This window comes from Schistocerca cancellata, chromosome 3 (genome assembly GCF_023864275.1).
Source record: "Schistocerca cancellata isolate TAMUIC-IGC-003103 chromosome 3, iqSchCanc2.1, whole genome shotgun sequence".
NCBI lineage: Eukaryota > Metazoa > Arthropoda > Insecta > Orthoptera > Acrididae > Schistocerca > Schistocerca cancellata.
Window position 1 is genome coordinate 599,845,669 of NC_064628.1, and position 18,295 is coordinate 599,863,963.

Consider the following 18,295-nt stretch of genomic DNA (forward strand, 5'->3'; position numbering starts at 1 on the left):
CACCCGACGTGATGGTTTGGGGTTCCATTGGTTACACGTCTCGGTCACCTCTTGTTCGCATTGACGGCACTTTGAACAGTGGACGTCACATTTCAGATGTGTTACGACCCGTGGCTCTACCCTTCATTCGATCCCTGCGAAACCCTACATTTCGGCAGGATAATGCACGACCGCATGTTGCATGTCCTGTACGGGACTTTCTGCATACAGAAAATGTTCGACTGCTGTCCTGGCCAGCACATTCTCCAGATCTCTCACCAATTGAAAACGTCTGGTCAATGGTGGCCGAGCAACTGGCTCGTCACAATACGACAGTCGCTACTCTTGATGAACTGTGGTATCGTGTTGAAGTTTCATGAGCAGCTGTACCTGCACACGCCATCCAAGCTCTGTTTGACTCAATGCCCGGCATATCAAGGCCGTTATTACGGCCAGAGGTGGCTGTTCTGGACACTGATTTCTCTCGATAAGTGCAGCCAAACTGCGTGAAAATGTAATCGCATGTCAGTTCTGGTATAATATATTTGTCCAGTGAATACTCGTTTATCATCTGCATTTCTTCTTGGTGTAGCAATTTTAATGGCCAGTAGTGTATGATGGACAGTTAACTCAAAAGCTTTAAGAGAGGTCAGAAATTTGTGTTCAGATGTGGGACGAGAGGTGTGAGGTGGAGAAAGGATCTTACCTGCAGCCATGACGGTGGGCGACAGCTGGTGCTGCGGGTAGGTGGCGACGCCGGGAGACGTGGGCTGCGCATGCGCGTGCTGCTGGCCGGGCACCGAGCTCATGCACGACATCTGCAACAAAGAGACAGGCGCTGCACAGGCCGACCACCACAAGGAGAGCGCAGTACACAGGCAGCCTGTCGGCTCTTACATCGCAGTACGATTTAGTTTATTTATTTACCTGTTCTGTGGATCAAAATTGTGATCTCTCGCTATCGTCAGAAACAAACAAATTTTACAATAAGGAAACACTCTGCAGAAAGAAAGGCAACATGCTAACCGTTTAAATACTTAAAGCCATATACAGGGTGGTCCATTGATCATGACCAGGCCAAGTATCTCACGAAATATGCGTAAAACGGAAAAACTACAAACAACGAATCTCGTCTAGCTTGAAGGGGGAAACCGGATGGCGCTATGGTTGGCCCGCTAGATGGCGCTGCCATAGGTCAAACGGACATCAACTGCGTTTTTTAAAATAGGAATCCCCATTTTTATTACATATTCGTGTAGTACGTATAGAAATATGAATGTTTTAGTTGGACCACCTTTTTCGCTTTGTGATAGATGGCGCTGTAATAGTCAAAAACATATGGCTCACAATTTTAGACGAAGAGTTGGTAACAGGTAGGTTTTTTAAATTAAAATACAGAACATAGGTACGTTTGAACATTTTATTTCGGTAGTTCCAATGTGATACATGTACCTTTGTGAACTTATCATTTCTGAGAACGCATGCTGTTACAGAGTGATTACCTGTAAATACCACATTAATGCAATAAATGCTCAAAATGATGTCCGTCAACCTCAATGCATTTGGCAATACGTGTAACGACATTCCTCTCAACAGCGAGTAGTAATGTTCGCACATGCATTGACAATGTCAGGCGTTGTCGGTGGATCACGATAGCAAATACCTTCAACTTTCCCCACAGTAAGAAATCCGGGGACGTCGGATCCGGTGAACATGTGGGCCATGGTATGCTGCTTCGACGATCAATCCACCTGTCATGAAATATGCTATTCAGTACCGCTTCAACCGCACGCGAGCTGTGTTCCGGACATCCATCATGTTGGAAGTACATCGCCATTCTGTCATACAGTGAAACATCTTGTAGTAACATCGGTAGAACATTGCGTAGGAAATCAGCACACGCCGGTTGGGCATTTCGATCACAATAGCCTTACATCAACACGATGTCGACCTTTTCCGCAGTTGGTAAACGGTCCATTTTAACACGTGTAATGTATCACGAAGTAAATACCGTCCGCACTGGCGGAATGTTACGTGACACCACGTACTTATACGTTTGTGACTGTTACAGCGCCATTTATCATAAAGAGAAAAAAGTGGTCTAACTAAAACAGTCATTTATTTACGTACTACGTGAATGTATAATAAAAAAATGGGGGCTCGTATTTTTAAAAACGCAGTTGATATCCGTTTGACCTATGGCAGCGCCATCTAGCGGGCCAACCATAGCGCCATCTGGTTCAAAATGGTTCATTTGGCTCTGAGCACTATGGGACTTAACATCTGTGGTCATCAGTCCCCTAGAACTTAGAACTACTTAAACCTAACTAACCTAAGGACATCACACACATCCATGCCCGAGGCAGGATTCGAACCTGCGACCGTAGCGGTCACGCGGCTCCAGACTGAAGCGCCTAGAACCGCACGGCCACTCAGGTCGTTTGCGCCATGTGGTTTCCCCCTTCTAGATAGACGAGTTTCGTTCTTTGTAGTTTTTTCGTTTGACGCCTATTTTGTGAGATATTTGGCCCGGTCACTATCAATGGACCACCCTGTATAGTGATTTACACTTGTGGTCACCCTCTTCCTCTTTTTTCTTCCTCTCTCTCATTCTCTCTCTCTATCTATATTGTTATGCAAAACTCAGATAAGTAATTTTTGCATAATGTGTCACTGCCAAGAAACATAGTTCAATGAAACTTGGACCATACACATGGACCATCAAGCCGATCATGTTCGACAATTCCACTGGCTGCAGGCTAAATGCTCCCTCCTCTCATCATATGAATGTACATAACGCACCCAGGAACGCTGTCGAAAATGATCGTTTTGGTGTTCTAGGTGTTATGGTGTGGCGAGGCATAATATTGCATGGGCGTGGCCCGCCCATTCACGTGTGCCCGCCCACATGTTGCCAAGGCTGTTTCGAGGACGCTCCAGAGGTTTCGCTGGGAAGCCCTTACTCATCTTCCACACACTCCCGATATCCCGCCATGCGATTTCCACACTTTTGGAGCCCTGAAGAAAGAAATTCGTGTCCGTCGATTTGCTTCGGACAAGGAGATGCACGCCTGGGTACAATCATGTTGCCGTAGACAACTTTAAACCTTTTCCATGAAGGCATTGACCGTCTTGGCTCACAGTGAGATGAATGTGTTAGGAGTAATGGTGAATTACTTTTAACAGTGTAATTCTGTTTTCCATGTGTCTCGTTCTCATTTGACTGCTCCTAACAACTTAAACAGTCATAAAAAATGCTGGGAGAATCAATAACTCTTTCTCTGCTCTCAAGATATCATGATAATAGATGATTAATACAGACATCAAATGATTCGATAAGCTAAGAACGTTGTTCGGGCGCACATTTTTAATCACTGTTTCTTACAACAGGATACGAAACGAAAAGACCTTCAGAATTGCTTCGTGACTGACGCAAAATCACATGTCTATCCAACGCTTAAGTATTTTGGAGTCCCATCATTGATTTGAGAAAGAATGTTTTCCAGTATAAACAGCGATTGAAAAACATCGCTGGCCATAATAGCCACAGAGTAGGAAAAGATATGGAGTGGGTATAGCGTACTGCCCATGTAGCTAATATGAAAGCGAAATAGTCACGTGATGGGTTTGACGCTAAGATCGAAACTTGAATAATACACATATTCGTCCCGTGTTCTCCTGTTATTAGTAACAGCAGTGGTGTAGAATTGTTGCCACTACGGATGCAAATCTAAAATCAAAGGGGTAAAGTTACTTTTCGTACCTAATTACAACGGTGATCAAATTACAGTTACCACACTAGTAAGACCCAAGTTATGTGTTGATTAATATCGATATTTATGAGATAAATACTCGATAAAGTTGATAGTGTGGTAGTGAGCTGCCAGTCAATGGGATGAATGGATACACATTTCGAGAAAAGTTCATCTGGAGATGGGACTTACATATGACAATCTGAGTTATTTTGTTTGTATTGTTAGGTTTTCCAAATCAATGATCGTCAAGTTTTTACAAAATGGTGAGTGATTGTATGGGATTAACATTTCAGAATCCTAAGGATGAATAAAGATTTTTAAAAAAATTGTTTCAAAAAGTAAAAACCGATCAATTTAGATCTTTCAGAGTGAGACAAATCGCTAACTTACAGCATCCCGCAACTCCATAGTGGAAGTTTATCGGGACACTTTCATGTAGATGTACTAGGGAGCCATTTGGCAATGTCAACGTAATCAATTTATTAAAACAGAGATCCGTAATAAGATAAAGTTCAGTACAAAACTAAAAAATAGCGTTAGCTCGCCTTTCTTTTTCTATAACAAAAACGAAAAAAGAATAGTGACATCCGAGCTGTGACAGTTGTTACCAGCAAGCAAACGGCCGTTGCGTTTATCTCTTCTAAGTCAAGCTAAGTTCGAACCAAAAAATGCGTAATTTGCCTATCATACACGTGTACAAGATCCATGGTACTACTCTGGAACGAGATATGTGTTTTCTAGCGACCTAATAATATTTATAATCTGCTGAGCACTTACGGACAAACCTTGCGGTTAAGTCAGATTTTTGGTGTCGGTTATATTGGTGACAAAAATTCTGTACTGCGCGTCTGATGCTCACTCTATAGATATTCCTACTCTTTGCTTGCAGCCTTGATTAGTGTTGTCTTTGGCGTAGATTATCTTTGTTCATCTCTTTTGTTGAATTTCGTGTTCAGTGCTGTTAGACGTAACTTTGATTTGAGACTTTTCCCGCTGCTAAACGGTAACTTTTATTGAAGAAGCGAATAAATGCGAGAGGAAAAGGTAACAGATATTCTATAATAAGCTCAGAAAAATAGCGTTTAACTTCCTCGTGAAACTACTACAGAGATTTACAGCAGTTTTCGACAATTTTCTGTATACTGTGCGCCATTTAAGAGCAAATGTACGCAAATACGTGCAGTACGAGTTTACATAGCCATGTTTACTGCCATTTTAGTTACGAGTGTTTTTCTGTGAATAATTTTGTGAATGTTTTATATTTTTCTAAAAGTCACAAGAGACAACAGTGACACTACAGCGATGCGCGGCGCTGACCGATGAAATTTCTTTGTCGAAGTAAGTCAAAACAATTACTTTACCACATTTCAATATCAGCACAGTAAGTGCGAGACCACAGGCTTTAATCCATCAATCTGATAACCGATAATTGTAATTCGTCCTACAACAGCTTTGCCAGTCCTAAAATAGTGTCATTCACTATTCTTGTTGTTTCATTGTAGCCTCGATCTTGACGTGATCCTAGATAGCTATTATCTAGGATAGCCTAAAACACAAGTGCTATTCTTGTATTTAAGTTCTCCCGTCTTCAATAATTACGTGTTAGATCAAAGGCTGGCATTCGTGCAAACTGCATGTGTTCACTGCTTGTTCTGAGTAATCTACACAACTAACCCGGTTCATGGCACCCATTCCCAGTTTCACGTTGCGAATCTGCCGGCTTCCAGGGGCAACAAAAGTGTGATTTTCAGTATTTCATAAAATTACTAAGCCAATTAAAAATTAATAAGTTGTAATAATCTATTCATTAAGAGATATAATTTTTTATGTTAATAGTTTAACGCAGTAAGACAAGTATCACACTTAGGAACTGTGTATATGTACAGAGGCAGCGTAACTCACCGCGCGCAAATATCCACACATTATTCATCCACCATTTGATAACAGGAACGTTTAGCAACTTCCAACAAACTTTGCACATAATTTCAAACCTTTAAGAAACTTTTTGTCGCTGGCTCCCCTGCTCTGCCCCACAAAAAGAAGCAAGGAATTTTTTTTATCACTTATTGCATTTTCGCCGTTCATGAAGCGAAACTTCAGCATCAGGTATGATGTTTCCTATTCGCAGCGTATTTTGCTGGTATTATCCGCATATACCACTGAATGTACGCGAAAAACTGTATCATAGTATGTAGATAAGGAGATGATGGCATAAACAGCGAGAGGTGTGAAAAGCTAGCTTTTGCTTCAAGCGGAGCGCAAATTGCCCGAATATTCTTATCCAGTGTTTGATAACGAGCGCACTTAGCGACTTCTAACAAACTTTTAACGTAATTTGAGAATTTTTATGAACTTTTTATCGTTTGCGCACTTTGCGACAAGTATTAAAAACATTCACAGTTTTTTAAGTTATCGGGAGTTTGAAGTTCTTTTATAGACGGGAGTTCGGCGTTTATTGGTATATTACTATTGTTCTTGTATTGAAGTTCTTTCTCTTGCCTCGAACAATTTGATGAGATTGAGGTTACATATCTGTTCTCTCTAGTAGTCCCCGGTGACCCGTAGTGACGGGTTTTCAAAAATCTTGTCGCATCTCTATTTTATTCCATGAAAATTGGTTACCCTAGCCAAGTAAATTTATCTATAATTTTTACTACAACTGTTGTACGCAACTCTCTGCCAACTACTTTCATACGATCGACAGGTCCTTTCATTCATGTAAAGTTACCAATCATCATTTTTCATTACTAACACAATCTTACCAAGCCTTTATGCACCGATTCAGACGTACAAGATGTTTTATATGTAAAACAATATGGCTATTATTTAAACCTGAAAAATGTCACATGTGTCAACCGACAGACCTTAATTATTAATACGATTAATACATATATTCAGCTACTGCATAATGGGGACAAATACGTTAATCTAAGCTATTATTCGTAGTTAATTTCTCGTAATTGATATCAGTTTAAAATGAATTATTTTAGAAGTAAAACAATAATATGTGCATTTCTTTGCTCGTAAGTGACTTCCGGTGATGAGCACAAGAGGCTAATATCCCACTTTAATTGGCGTTGAGTTTCATTTTGTTTTTAGCTGCTGCTGGTTTTGAAAATATTGTTTACATCTCAGGGTTTGTTTTGCCGGCACGATAGCTGATGGCTGCTTCGTATCATCAGAGCGGCACAGCAGGATCACTTGCTGTCAAATAACGTGTTTTTAAGTAATAAGTGTATAACACTGCGGATAATTATGTTTCAAACTTAGCTCTTAAAAAACTCTCTTTAAAAAATTATTGTCGTGGCCATTATCAGTTAAAAAGTTATAAAAACAGTAAAGAGTAGTAGCAAAAAATACAAAAGAACACATTGAAAATTACATGTGTTTAGGTCCTCTTCTCACGCTCTCATAGCTACTCTGTACAGTAAAAACAGTTCATTATCACAAAAATGAGTCACTTCCACTTTCTGCCCGTACATAAGGAAGATGACTATACCGTGTGCCGAAACCCAGGCGTTGGGTGACGACAGAGATCGTGTAGTGATACAAGGCGGTACAAGCCTTGCAGCATGTGTGCGAAATTAAACACGATAACATCGTGTGCTGGGAAGTAGCAACTGCGGAAACTTGTAATACTAAAGCTATTTTGTCTCGCGTAAATAAAAGCTTGTGTAATAGCATAATATCTTCAAACAATGTCGCAGACAATGTTTCGCGAATTCTCGTGTGTTGCCTTTGTCACAAGGCGCTGATGTATGTACTTGAATGATTTTGTTGCTGATTTGACCTGAAATCTACAGACGTTTTTCACATGGAGGGTGGAATATAGGGCTACACGATGACATTTTTCCATCTCTTTTAAAGTATTCGTGATGTTTCTCTTCACTGTTATTAAGGTGTTCCACGTGCGGATCAGAGGGATCACTTGCAGTCATCTAGAACAGCAGTCATCACAGATATTTTCCAGGAATTATGTTGCTATTTAGTTCAAATGGCTCTGAGCACTATGGGACTTAACATCTATGGTCATCAGTCCCCTAGAACTTAGAACTACTTAAACCTAACTAACCTAAGGACAGCACACGACACCCAGCCATCACGAGGCAGAGAAAATCCCTGACCCCGCCGGGAATCGAACCCGGGAACCCACGCGTGGGAAGCGAGAACGCTACCGCACGACCACGAGATGCGGTCTGCTATTTAGTGTTGTCCTAATTGATGACATACTGAGAACATCTGAATGTCATATCGATTTATATACAGATAACAAATCGAACGATTCGCCATATGAAGCGAACAGAAATCCGTACCTTATCGTGCCCATTACGCTTGAAAGTGAGGAAAAATATGTAGAAGAGCATCAGAACTACCGCGTGAAAAAAAAAGAACTGTGTTCAGAAATGTATCATCTAATGGAATGTGGTGCAAGTCCCGCACAGTCATTTAGTGAACAAAACGCGAGCTTTCCGAGTATCGGACCAAACTCGTGGCTAGATTCAGGACTTCCTAGCAGAACTCGACACGCTGCTTTTGAAGGGACTATATCTACAGATGTAAAAGTATTTTCGGGAGTACCCCAAGGGAGTCTTAAAGCGCTGCTACTATTTACAAGATGACCTAGTGGATTACATCGGAGGCTTCGTGAGGCTTTTCTCAGACGAATCTGGTGTGTATAGGAAGGTTACAACGCCAGAAGACTGAAGCAAAATGCAGGATAGACCACTGGAGGATCGTTGATTATTATAGTGGTAGGCTGTTGAACCCGAACATAAATGAATGTAAAGTACTTCTCACAAATAGGTGAATATACATCATTAGGCGATTACGCTATAGGTGACCATATGGTAACAACCGTACACTACCTAGGAGCACCCTCCGGACCGACGTAAAGCGGAACGACTGTGGAAATAACTGGTTGTAGGAAGCTATATGCCACGCTGAATTATAAGGAAATGAAATTCATCCACGAAAGAAGTGGCTTCAAAAGACACTTGTAAACCCGGTTCTTCAGTTTTGCTCATCAATCTGGGACACTTACCGGCTTAGATTAATAGATGAGATATGGAAGTTCCAACGAAGAGCGAGACATTTCGCCACAGGCTCGTTCACAAAGTGCAAGAGCATTTTGCCGCGATGTTTACAGGGGTACTCATCAAACTCCATTGGCAGACGCTACAGGAGACACTTTGTGTATCGCAGGAAGGTTTTCTGTTGGAACTGCGAGAGCATACGTTCCAATAAGAGTCGGACAAGCGTTGCTTCGTCGTACAGATGCTTCGTGAAGTGATCACTACGAGAAAATCTGAGAATTTAGAGCAAATACGGAGGTTAATCGACAGCCATTATTACCACGCACCATTTGCGAATGGGTTACGGATTCGGGGTGGGGGGTTGGGGCGGAGGGATGATAGTGGTTTTACAAATACCCTCCGCCACGCAGCGCAAGGTGGTTTGCGGGACAGTGGATGTAAACGTTACATGGAATTCGTGAATGAGCAACTAAACAAGTTACATCGAGAAGGTCACCCAGTTACGCTTTCGATATCGTATCGGAGTACTGCTATACAAAGCGCGCACAGCGTAACAGGCGCGCTCGCTTACCCTGTTCACTGTGCTGTATGAATGTAGATTCGCTTGAGAATACGTGTCGAGCGTAAGGTGACGCATGGTCGGACACTGGACTCAGATTCGGAAAGACGACGGTTCAAATCGCTGTCCGGCCATCCAGATTTGTGTTTTCTGTGTTTTCCATAAATCTAGTAAGGCCAGCGCCGGGATGGTTCATTTGAAGGCGACACAACCCTATGTCTTTGGCTCTCTACGTCTACATCTACAGGTATACTCTCCATCCCACTGTGCAGTGTAAGCAGAGTACCACATGATAGGATTTTTTGCCATTTCAGTAGCGCATGGATCCCTGTAAGTTCGACCTTAAACGGCTCTCTGCGCACTGTAATCAATCTCGTCTTTGCGTCCCTGCGGGAGTTATACATAGCGACCCGAAGAATTTGTTGATTTACGACGTAAGACTGTTGGTTGGAATTTTGTAAGCACGCTATTGCTGCCACTTCAGATTTTCCAATCGACACTGGGAATAACTTTGACCAAAACCTTCCTGGGCCTTTTTATTTTATTTTCACTTTAATCTCTCCTCCAAGAGTTGCAGTAGCAGACACTTGATCATCTACTTAACCATGTTTGAACACGCACTCACCCACTTGGCACAAATAATAAATCACCTGCCACTGAACTAGAGTATCAATCCAGTGTGCAGCGCCAACGGATGGACATTTGACTACTCCACCGCTATTCTAGCTATTAATACCAGATGTCGAAATAATAGCTTCTCCTCAGGCACCTCCTCCGTTACCCTTACTAGGCCCCCAGGCAGACGATAGTGGCACCAGTTGTACCCTTCGCCACACGCCGTGAAGTAGCTTGGGGGCTGTACAGGGTGGTCAGGAACAGTCTGCAAAGCTTGTAAGGGTTTTCAGTGTTGGATGTACTGGGAAATAATTGTTAAGGAAGAATTCGATACGTTGCGCCGTTTCGAAGTTAACTAGCATTGAAGTTAGTCAACCAGCCCATTTCGCGCGCAAATTGAAGCTGTCCGCCAGAGACAGTGTCGCCAAACGTATTCTTGGTTTGGTTTCCTAAAACCGAACAATAGGGCGATACTAAAACTGGACGTGGGACCGTACCGAATAAGAGAGAGATACAAAAACTGGACCTGTGACGGTAGTAAGAATCGAACTCGAGCCAAAAGCTGAGCAGTTTCGTGCGCTATCATCTACGCAATGAGAAGGATTGACACTAATTGTATTCGGCAGGCCTTTTCAATTTGCGCCCTCTAGGCCTGATTGATTAACGTCCAATGCTAATTATCTCGAAAACGAAGAAACGTATCAAGGTAGGTTTTTTTTTCTTTTTTCGAAACACAACCTACCTTACAACACCCTTACAAGCTTTTCAGACTGTTTCTCACCACCACGTATATACACTTCAAAAAGTAGGTTAGACATTTCTTCTCACACTTAAGCCCATTACGCAAAAAGAGTGGCACATTTGTCAGAAGAGAGTTCATATTCCGAGTTTCTTGCAGACACAATTCTGCCACGTCGCGTGCAACAAGTGCACCACCTCGTGCGAGTGAAATGGCGCAACAACTGAGAAATTACTACAGTACGACGCCTAAGGCAAAACGTCTAAATCACACAGATTCACTTTGAAACTCTGCTTGTATATGGACCAAATGCAACGGCGCGTTCAGCCGCAGCCAAGAATTTAAGCAAAGCCGCACAGAAATGGGTGATGCCGATCCGCAAGGAATCCAGATCTTGCACCGCGGTATTTCCATATTTTCGAAAAGTTGAAAGAACATCCGAGGAAAAGAGATTTTTCAGCGATGAGGCCGTTCACACTGCAGCTTTCGAATGGCTCCGTTCCCAAACAGCGGATTTCTGTCTTGAAGAACTTAGCAACTGGTCGAACATTCCGACCATTGTCTAGGGACTTCGTGGCTATGTTCAAAAATAGTGTCATGTATCCGTGTCACTTTGAATTTATTGCAGTGCAGCATTCAGTAGAAATTACTTGGACAGCGATGATAACGTACAACTTACTTTGAAGTCCCGTTGTGTATGTAGGTAGATTTGATAAGAGTTGCAATCAGGTCTTCGAATGAAGCATTACTGCAACGATTGAATTCACGACATCCAGAGATTTATGGCTCTGTATGACATTTTTGTTTATTTGGAGAGACGCATATGAGGCCTAAAGATAGCATAAATAAAATAATATCTTAAATCACGCGGCTGTTGGTGAACTTCATTGACGTCGACAATTACTTAACCAGCCGATGTCCCCTGTCCATGAGTAAACAGATTTGTCCGCCATCTTGCATGTAGTCTGCGTCATGGTTCAGAATGTTACATATCAAAGAAGCACTTCGCTGTAATGTAAAAGGCAAACCTTTTCTTAAACAAGTAAAATGTACAAACCTTACATATAATGTAAAACCTTTTGTAAACCAGAAAATCAAAAATATATTTTTATATAACCGGACGAAAATGTGAAAATTATACAACAGAGCCCCTCTGCCGTCTGGCAATGGGCCCAGGATCAGAAATAGTTACTGTGAAATTGATCATACACTCAGAAAGTTGGCTAGTTACAGTTTTTTCTTTCAGTGATATTTACGAAAACAGCCGCAGCGTTCTCGCATAGTCATGGATAAAACTAATGTTGAAGATTATGTTTGTTGTTCATGCAACAAAAATAAAACTGCAAAAAATGGTTCAAATGGTTCTGAGCACTATGGGACTTAACTTCTGAGGCCATCAGTCCCCTAGAACTTAGAACTACTTAAACCTAACTATCCTAAGGGCATCACACACATCCATGCGCGAGGCAGGATTCGAACCTGCGACCGTAGCGGTCGCGCGGTTCCAAACTGAAGCGCCTAGAACCGCTCGGCCACCCCGACCGGCTATTAAACTGCAACCGGAGAAAAGCTGTCCCTTCACAATTTGCATCATTATATTAGATGGTAGGTCTGCCAATTATATGAAACGTGGATGAAAGTGCTTTCGTGCTCGTGCGAGACAAAGAAGTCTGCGCGTGGAATATTGTGCGTGCAGTCACGACCAGCGATAGAAAGAGGGCAGAGAGCGCACTGGTGAAGGGCTAATGAAGCGCTCAGATGCGTGGAGCACGTCCCGCGATACAGCGGTTCGGGAGAAAGCTCACCACAATAATTCAGCAGCAGTCTCTAATTAAACATCGCTCATTTGGCTTCCGCTTTTCGCGTGCAAGATTACAATTGCACTGAGTGTTTATGTACGGGTTAACGGAATAAATATCGCAGTAATAACGTATCCTGCAAGTCTCACTTCTCTGTGATGATGAACGGAGACGCGGTTTGTTACGCTATGGTTTTTGCACATGGACTCTGCAGAATCTCTCGCCGTATACTGAAGCGACTGCATCAAGTTTTTCTGTTTCAGCGAGATTAGCCATCGAAGAACGCCTTCCGCCTTCAACGACCACCCCTCTCCACGGCGGTCTACAGTTTCTTTTTTTAAGGAATCCTTTCCTTCTCTAATTTAGGTCGCACCACACTGAATAGTCTGCTTTCCTCAAATGACTGTCGACCGTCAGATTGCAGCAGATCTCTTTCTTAGCCCGTCAGATTTGATTGCCTTCCTTTCAAGACAGAACTGTGGCCCCGTTTCCGCTACTATGAAACAACTTTCTGCAAGTATTACCATACACCTGGGCTTGGGCATGATGATTTCTGTAAGTATTGGCCTTTGTTACTCACTACGGCGCCCTAAATGCTTTCTGGTAGTAGTAATTCAACACTATTTTCTCGGCCGGTTCCAGACTGAATTCGTGGAATTCGTTGCGGGACATCGTGGAATATTCCCGCTTCAGCCCCTACAGTTTCATGAAGTTCGGATAGGTGGGACGCTATATGTAGCCTTCTACATGGCGTCTGTAATAGAGATACGTTCCAAGCAGACAGTTCTCACTGAGTTGCTTTTGGCGGAAAACCAGAGCATCACAGATATTTATAGGCTCTTGCAGAATGTTTACGGACACCTGGTCGTGAACAAAAGCACGGTGAATCGTTACATGAGGCGTCTGTCATCGTCGAAACAAGGTCGCCAAAATCTGCCCTCCGGCAGCTCACAGCTGTGACTCCTGCAATGTTGGAACGTGTGGACACTCTCATACGAGGTGATCGGTGGATCACAGTCAAACATATCACTGGACACTACTGGACGTCTCTGTTGGTAGTGCTGACACACTCGCCCACCTGTTGGCATACTCGAAGGTGTCCATGCCTAGCAGAAGAGAAACGAACGATCACCTGTGCGGAATAGCTTGCACGTTACAAGTCTTAGGGTGACAATATTTTGTCAAAAATCGTCACAGGCGATGAAACATGGGTTGATTACTTCGAATCTCAAACAAAATGGCAATCCACGGAGCGGCGCCACACCACCTCGCCTCTGAAGAAAAAGTTCAAACCCGCACTATCAGTCGGTAAAGTCATGGCGACGGTTATCTGGGACACTGAAGGGGCCATTCTGTTTGATGTCCCTGCTCGTGATGCAACTATCAACTCTGGAGTATATTGTGCTGCCCTCAGGAAATTGAAGCAACGACTTCGGTGTGTTCGTCGCCACTGAAATGCAAACAAATTTCTTCTCCACGTCAACGCAAGGCCTCCTGCGCATCCGAGAGGAGCTCACAGAACTTCTTTGGACTGTTCTTCCTCATCCATCCTACAGCCGGTACCACCTGGCTCCCTTCTGTTTAGATCAATGAAGGATGCACTGTGCGGGAAGCAGTACGTGGATGATGGGGAGGTTATTGATCCAATAAGACTTCGGCTCCTACGTCGACCAATAGAGGTATCATGCGGGCATACAGGCTCTCTAGTAAGGTGGCGCCAGGCCGTCACATTGAACGGAGATTGTGTTGAAAAATGTACTAAAGAATCTGCCTACACTACGCTTGTCTGTCATTTGGAGTACTGCTGTGTGGTGCGGAATCCTTAACAGATAGGACTAACGGAGTATATAGAGAAATATCCATCTTTTTGATTTGCAGCTCCTTGTATTGGCCGTGTTTGCAGTTTTTTTTTTGAGGTCCGACAGTTATGCAAAAACCGTTTTTCTCAGTACCCAAACAAGTTTCGGCACCACTGTGCAATCATCAGTGGGTTTTCATTTTTATTTTTCTTTACATTTGGTGAGCATGAATTTTCTGGACCACTTTTGTGTTGATTATTAGAGGTTCTGGTGTAGTGAAAAGCATTTTACTACGTTATTTGTGGAAAATACTTGTTATAGTTACGTATGCATCACAACATCTCAGCATGATGTGAGTAATGGAAGTGCTTGCCACACGAAAACATGACAAGCTACCTCTAATAATCAACACAAAAGTGGTCCAGAAAATTCATGCTCACCAAATGTAAAGAAAAATAAAAATGAAAACCGACTGATGATGGCACAGTGGTGTCGAAATATGTTTGGGTATATATATATATATATATATTGAACTTTCCCTATATATAGTTCAAAGAAAGGCATCACGTCTGGCATTATTAAGAAGTAGTGGAGAGAGTTTCACGGACAAGGTACAGGATTTCGGGTGGAAATCAGTAAAACAATGAATTTTCTCGTTGCGGCGGGAAATTTGACTCACTTACTTTCTCCTCAGAATGCGAAAATATTTTGTTGACGCCGACCTTCATAGGGAGTGGACATCCAGTAGCGGCACTGGAGTGCAAATTCCAACCTTCGTCGTTGGTGAACAGCAACCAGCATGGATGCATAAACCAGGCACCTGCTGCAGAGTTCCCTACGCAGCAACGGTCGTTGAGGAGACACTGTTGGCGGCCCATTGGTTCAGCTGCTCAACAGCTGCACGCCTATTCGCCCGTGCGCATCTCTGCAGCCGTCGTTCACCCCTGCACCCCTGCCATCTATGGCCCGTGATGCACTTCAGTTACCTCGGTACCTGTTCTGGATGCCGTCATTTTGTCATACACGGTACACTTTACCACGGCGGCACGCGAACATTTTACAAACTTAGCCGTTTCGGAAAGCTTCCACCCTGATCCCAAAAGCAAATGATCATGCCCGTTTGGACGTCAGAGAAATCGCTCCGTTTTCGCATTATGAGAACCACTGCATTGTCCCCGCCTGCTCCCGACACGCTTTATATACCCTCCACTGCTAACGCAGCCAACTGCCGTCTGTGCGTGGTTATTGCATGTTGACATCGAACATATGCGGCGCTGTTATTATTGTGACTGTACTGTGTAGGACCCACGTCTGACATATAGTCACGGGTGCAGAAGCTTGCTTAATGCAACCAATAAAGCTCATCGACTTGAGCTTACTTAATCTGTGGACTAATGTTAAGTAAAATGGAACTGCAGCCCTTTTGGAGAAATCGATTTGTAGGCAGGCTATGGACTTGAATTCGGAAGAAGACAAGTTGTGATATATAACGTATTCGAAAAAGTTGGTTTTTCAGAGACAATTTTATAAAGAAGTGATCTTGAAATTTGCGGAAAGCCCTTAGAAATATCCGATCCTAAGCATTACGGTTGTTCTTAAAGGCTCTTCAGCTGCACGTACCAGTTCTCCATTAACGAAATACGGACGGCACTTTATCACGTCCTTCATTGAACTGTCTTACCATTATACCATTGCCACCGAATCACTGATTGCATTTCTCGTAAATTTCGATGTTTGTCGATGAATGCCGACTGGTTTAGTTTCCTCCGCATTCAGAAAACGAGTTACAGATCTAATCCCACAAGTGGTGGGATTTTCGGCCAACTTTGCCACTCTGTGATGTGTGCAGTTTATAATGCTGAACGGGTATCTAACAGCTTCCAGGGGCGACAAAAATTTGATTTTCAGTATCTCATATAACTACTGACCGTGTTTAAAAATTTAAAATGCTGACATAATTTAGTCTTTAAGAGGTATAATCCTAGGTTAAAGGCTTAACACAACAAGGCATTTCGAATCCTGCCTCCGGCATGGATGTGTGTGATGTCCTTAGGTTAGTTAGGTTTAAGTAGTTCTAAGTCTAGGGAACTGATGACCTCAGATGTTAAGTCCCATAGTGCTTAGAGCTAACAAGGCAGTTATTAAAATTAGAAACTGAGTATACGCTTTAAGATAGCGAAAATCATGATGCGCAAATAACCCAAACAAAATTCATCTAGCATTTGAGAATGAAAGCGCTTAGGGACCTTCAACAAACTTTATACATAGTTTCAAACCTTTTCGAATTTTTTTGTCGCTAAGCGCCCGTCTCCCACAGAATGATGAAACGAAACGCTGTTCATGCAGTAAAATTTCAGCGTCAGACCTGACGTTTTAATTTATTGCTTCTTCATGACTAACTCTATTCGCAACACATTTTACAGATGGTATCCACATATATCACACAACGTACCTGCAAAATTATATCATTGTACGACTCACAATTCAGCAGATACGACGTCATTAAGATTGAAATAGGTGAGAAACTAGCATTTGCTTAAAACGGAGTGAAAATTACACAGACTACACTCATCCAGTGGTTCACAATGAGAGCAGTTAGCGACTTCCAACGACTTTAAAAGTAATTTCAAATCTTTTATAAACGTTTTCATTAGTCTGTGGGTGAAAAATACAAAACTCATAAAACCAACATAATAAGGATTTTGTGCCCTTAGCCTATGGGTTTTGCATATTTAACGTCAAATATTTAACATCTTACCTCATCTGAAAGTAAAGCCACCCCTCTCTTACCTATGGATCTTGCCTTGGTGGGATGGCTTTTGTGCCTCAACGATGTAAATAGCTGTACCGCAGGTACAACCACAACGGACGGGTATCTGTCAAGAGGCCAGACAAACGTGTGCTTCCTAAAGTGACGCCGCAACCTTTCCACTAGTTGCAGGGTGGCAGAGTGGATGACTGATTGACCTTGTAAGAGAAGAGGACGTAGATGAAGATGAGTAGGACAGATGATACTGCGAGAAGAATTTGACAGCACACTTAAAGACCTACGTCGAAACAAGGCTCCCGGAGAAGACGACATTCCGTTCGAAGTACCGATAGCCTTGGGAGAGCCAGTCATAACAAAACTATTCCACCTGGTGTGCAAGATGTATGATACAGGTGAAATACCCTCAGACTTCAAGAAGAATGTAATAATTCTAGTTCCATATGAAGCAGGCGCTGAAAGGAGTCAATATTGCCGAACTGTCAGTTTAGCGAGTCATGGTTTCGAGGTACTAACGCGAATTATTTACAGGAGAATGGAAACACTGATAGAAGGCGACCTCGTTGAAGATCAGTTCGGATTTTGGAGAAATATATGAATAAGCGAGGCAGTGCAGATTCTACGACTTAACTTAGAAAATAGGTTGAGATAAGACATACCTGCGTCTATAGTTTTTGCAGATTTGGAGAAAGTTTTTGACAATGCACTATTTTGAAATTTTTAAAGGTAGAAGGGATAAATTACGGGGAGTAGAAGATTACTTACAACTTACACAGAAACCAGACGGTAGTTATAAGAGTCAAAAGGCGTGAAGGGGAAGCAGCGGTTGAGAATGGAGTGAGACAGGGTTGTAGCCTATCCAAGATGTTATTTAATTTGTACGTTGAACAAGGGGAAAAAGAAACCAAAGTAAAATTTGCAGAAGGAATTAAATTCAAGGAGAAGAAATAAAAAGTCTGAGGCTTGCCGATGACAGTGCAATTCTGTCAGAGAAGGCAAAGGACTTGGAAGAGCAGTTGAATGGAATGGACAGTGTCTTGAAAGAGGATGTAAGATTAACATCAAGAAAAAAATACAAGGGTAATGGAATGTAATGGAATGAAGTCAGGTGATGCTGAGGGAATTAAATTAGGAAAGGAGACACTAAAAGTAGTCGATGAGTTTTGCTGTTTTGGCATTAAAATAAATGATGATGGCCGAATTAGATAGGGTATAAAATAATGTAGACTAGCCATAGACAAGCCTTTCTG

The 18,295-nt window shown here is 42.5% G+C and overlaps 1 long non-coding RNA gene across 1 annotated transcript in view; it reads right to left on the minus strand.

Annotated features, from left to right (window-relative positions):
* LOC126176853 (uncharacterized) overlaps positions 1-18,295 on the minus strand; it is a 46,138-nt gene that overhangs the window by 8,938 nt on the left and 18,905 nt on the right. The window contains exon 2 of the long non-coding RNA XR_007535679.1: positions 686-797. This is a non-coding gene — a long non-coding RNA (uncharacterized LOC126176853). The remainder of the gene's footprint in view (positions 1-685; positions 798-18,295) is intronic.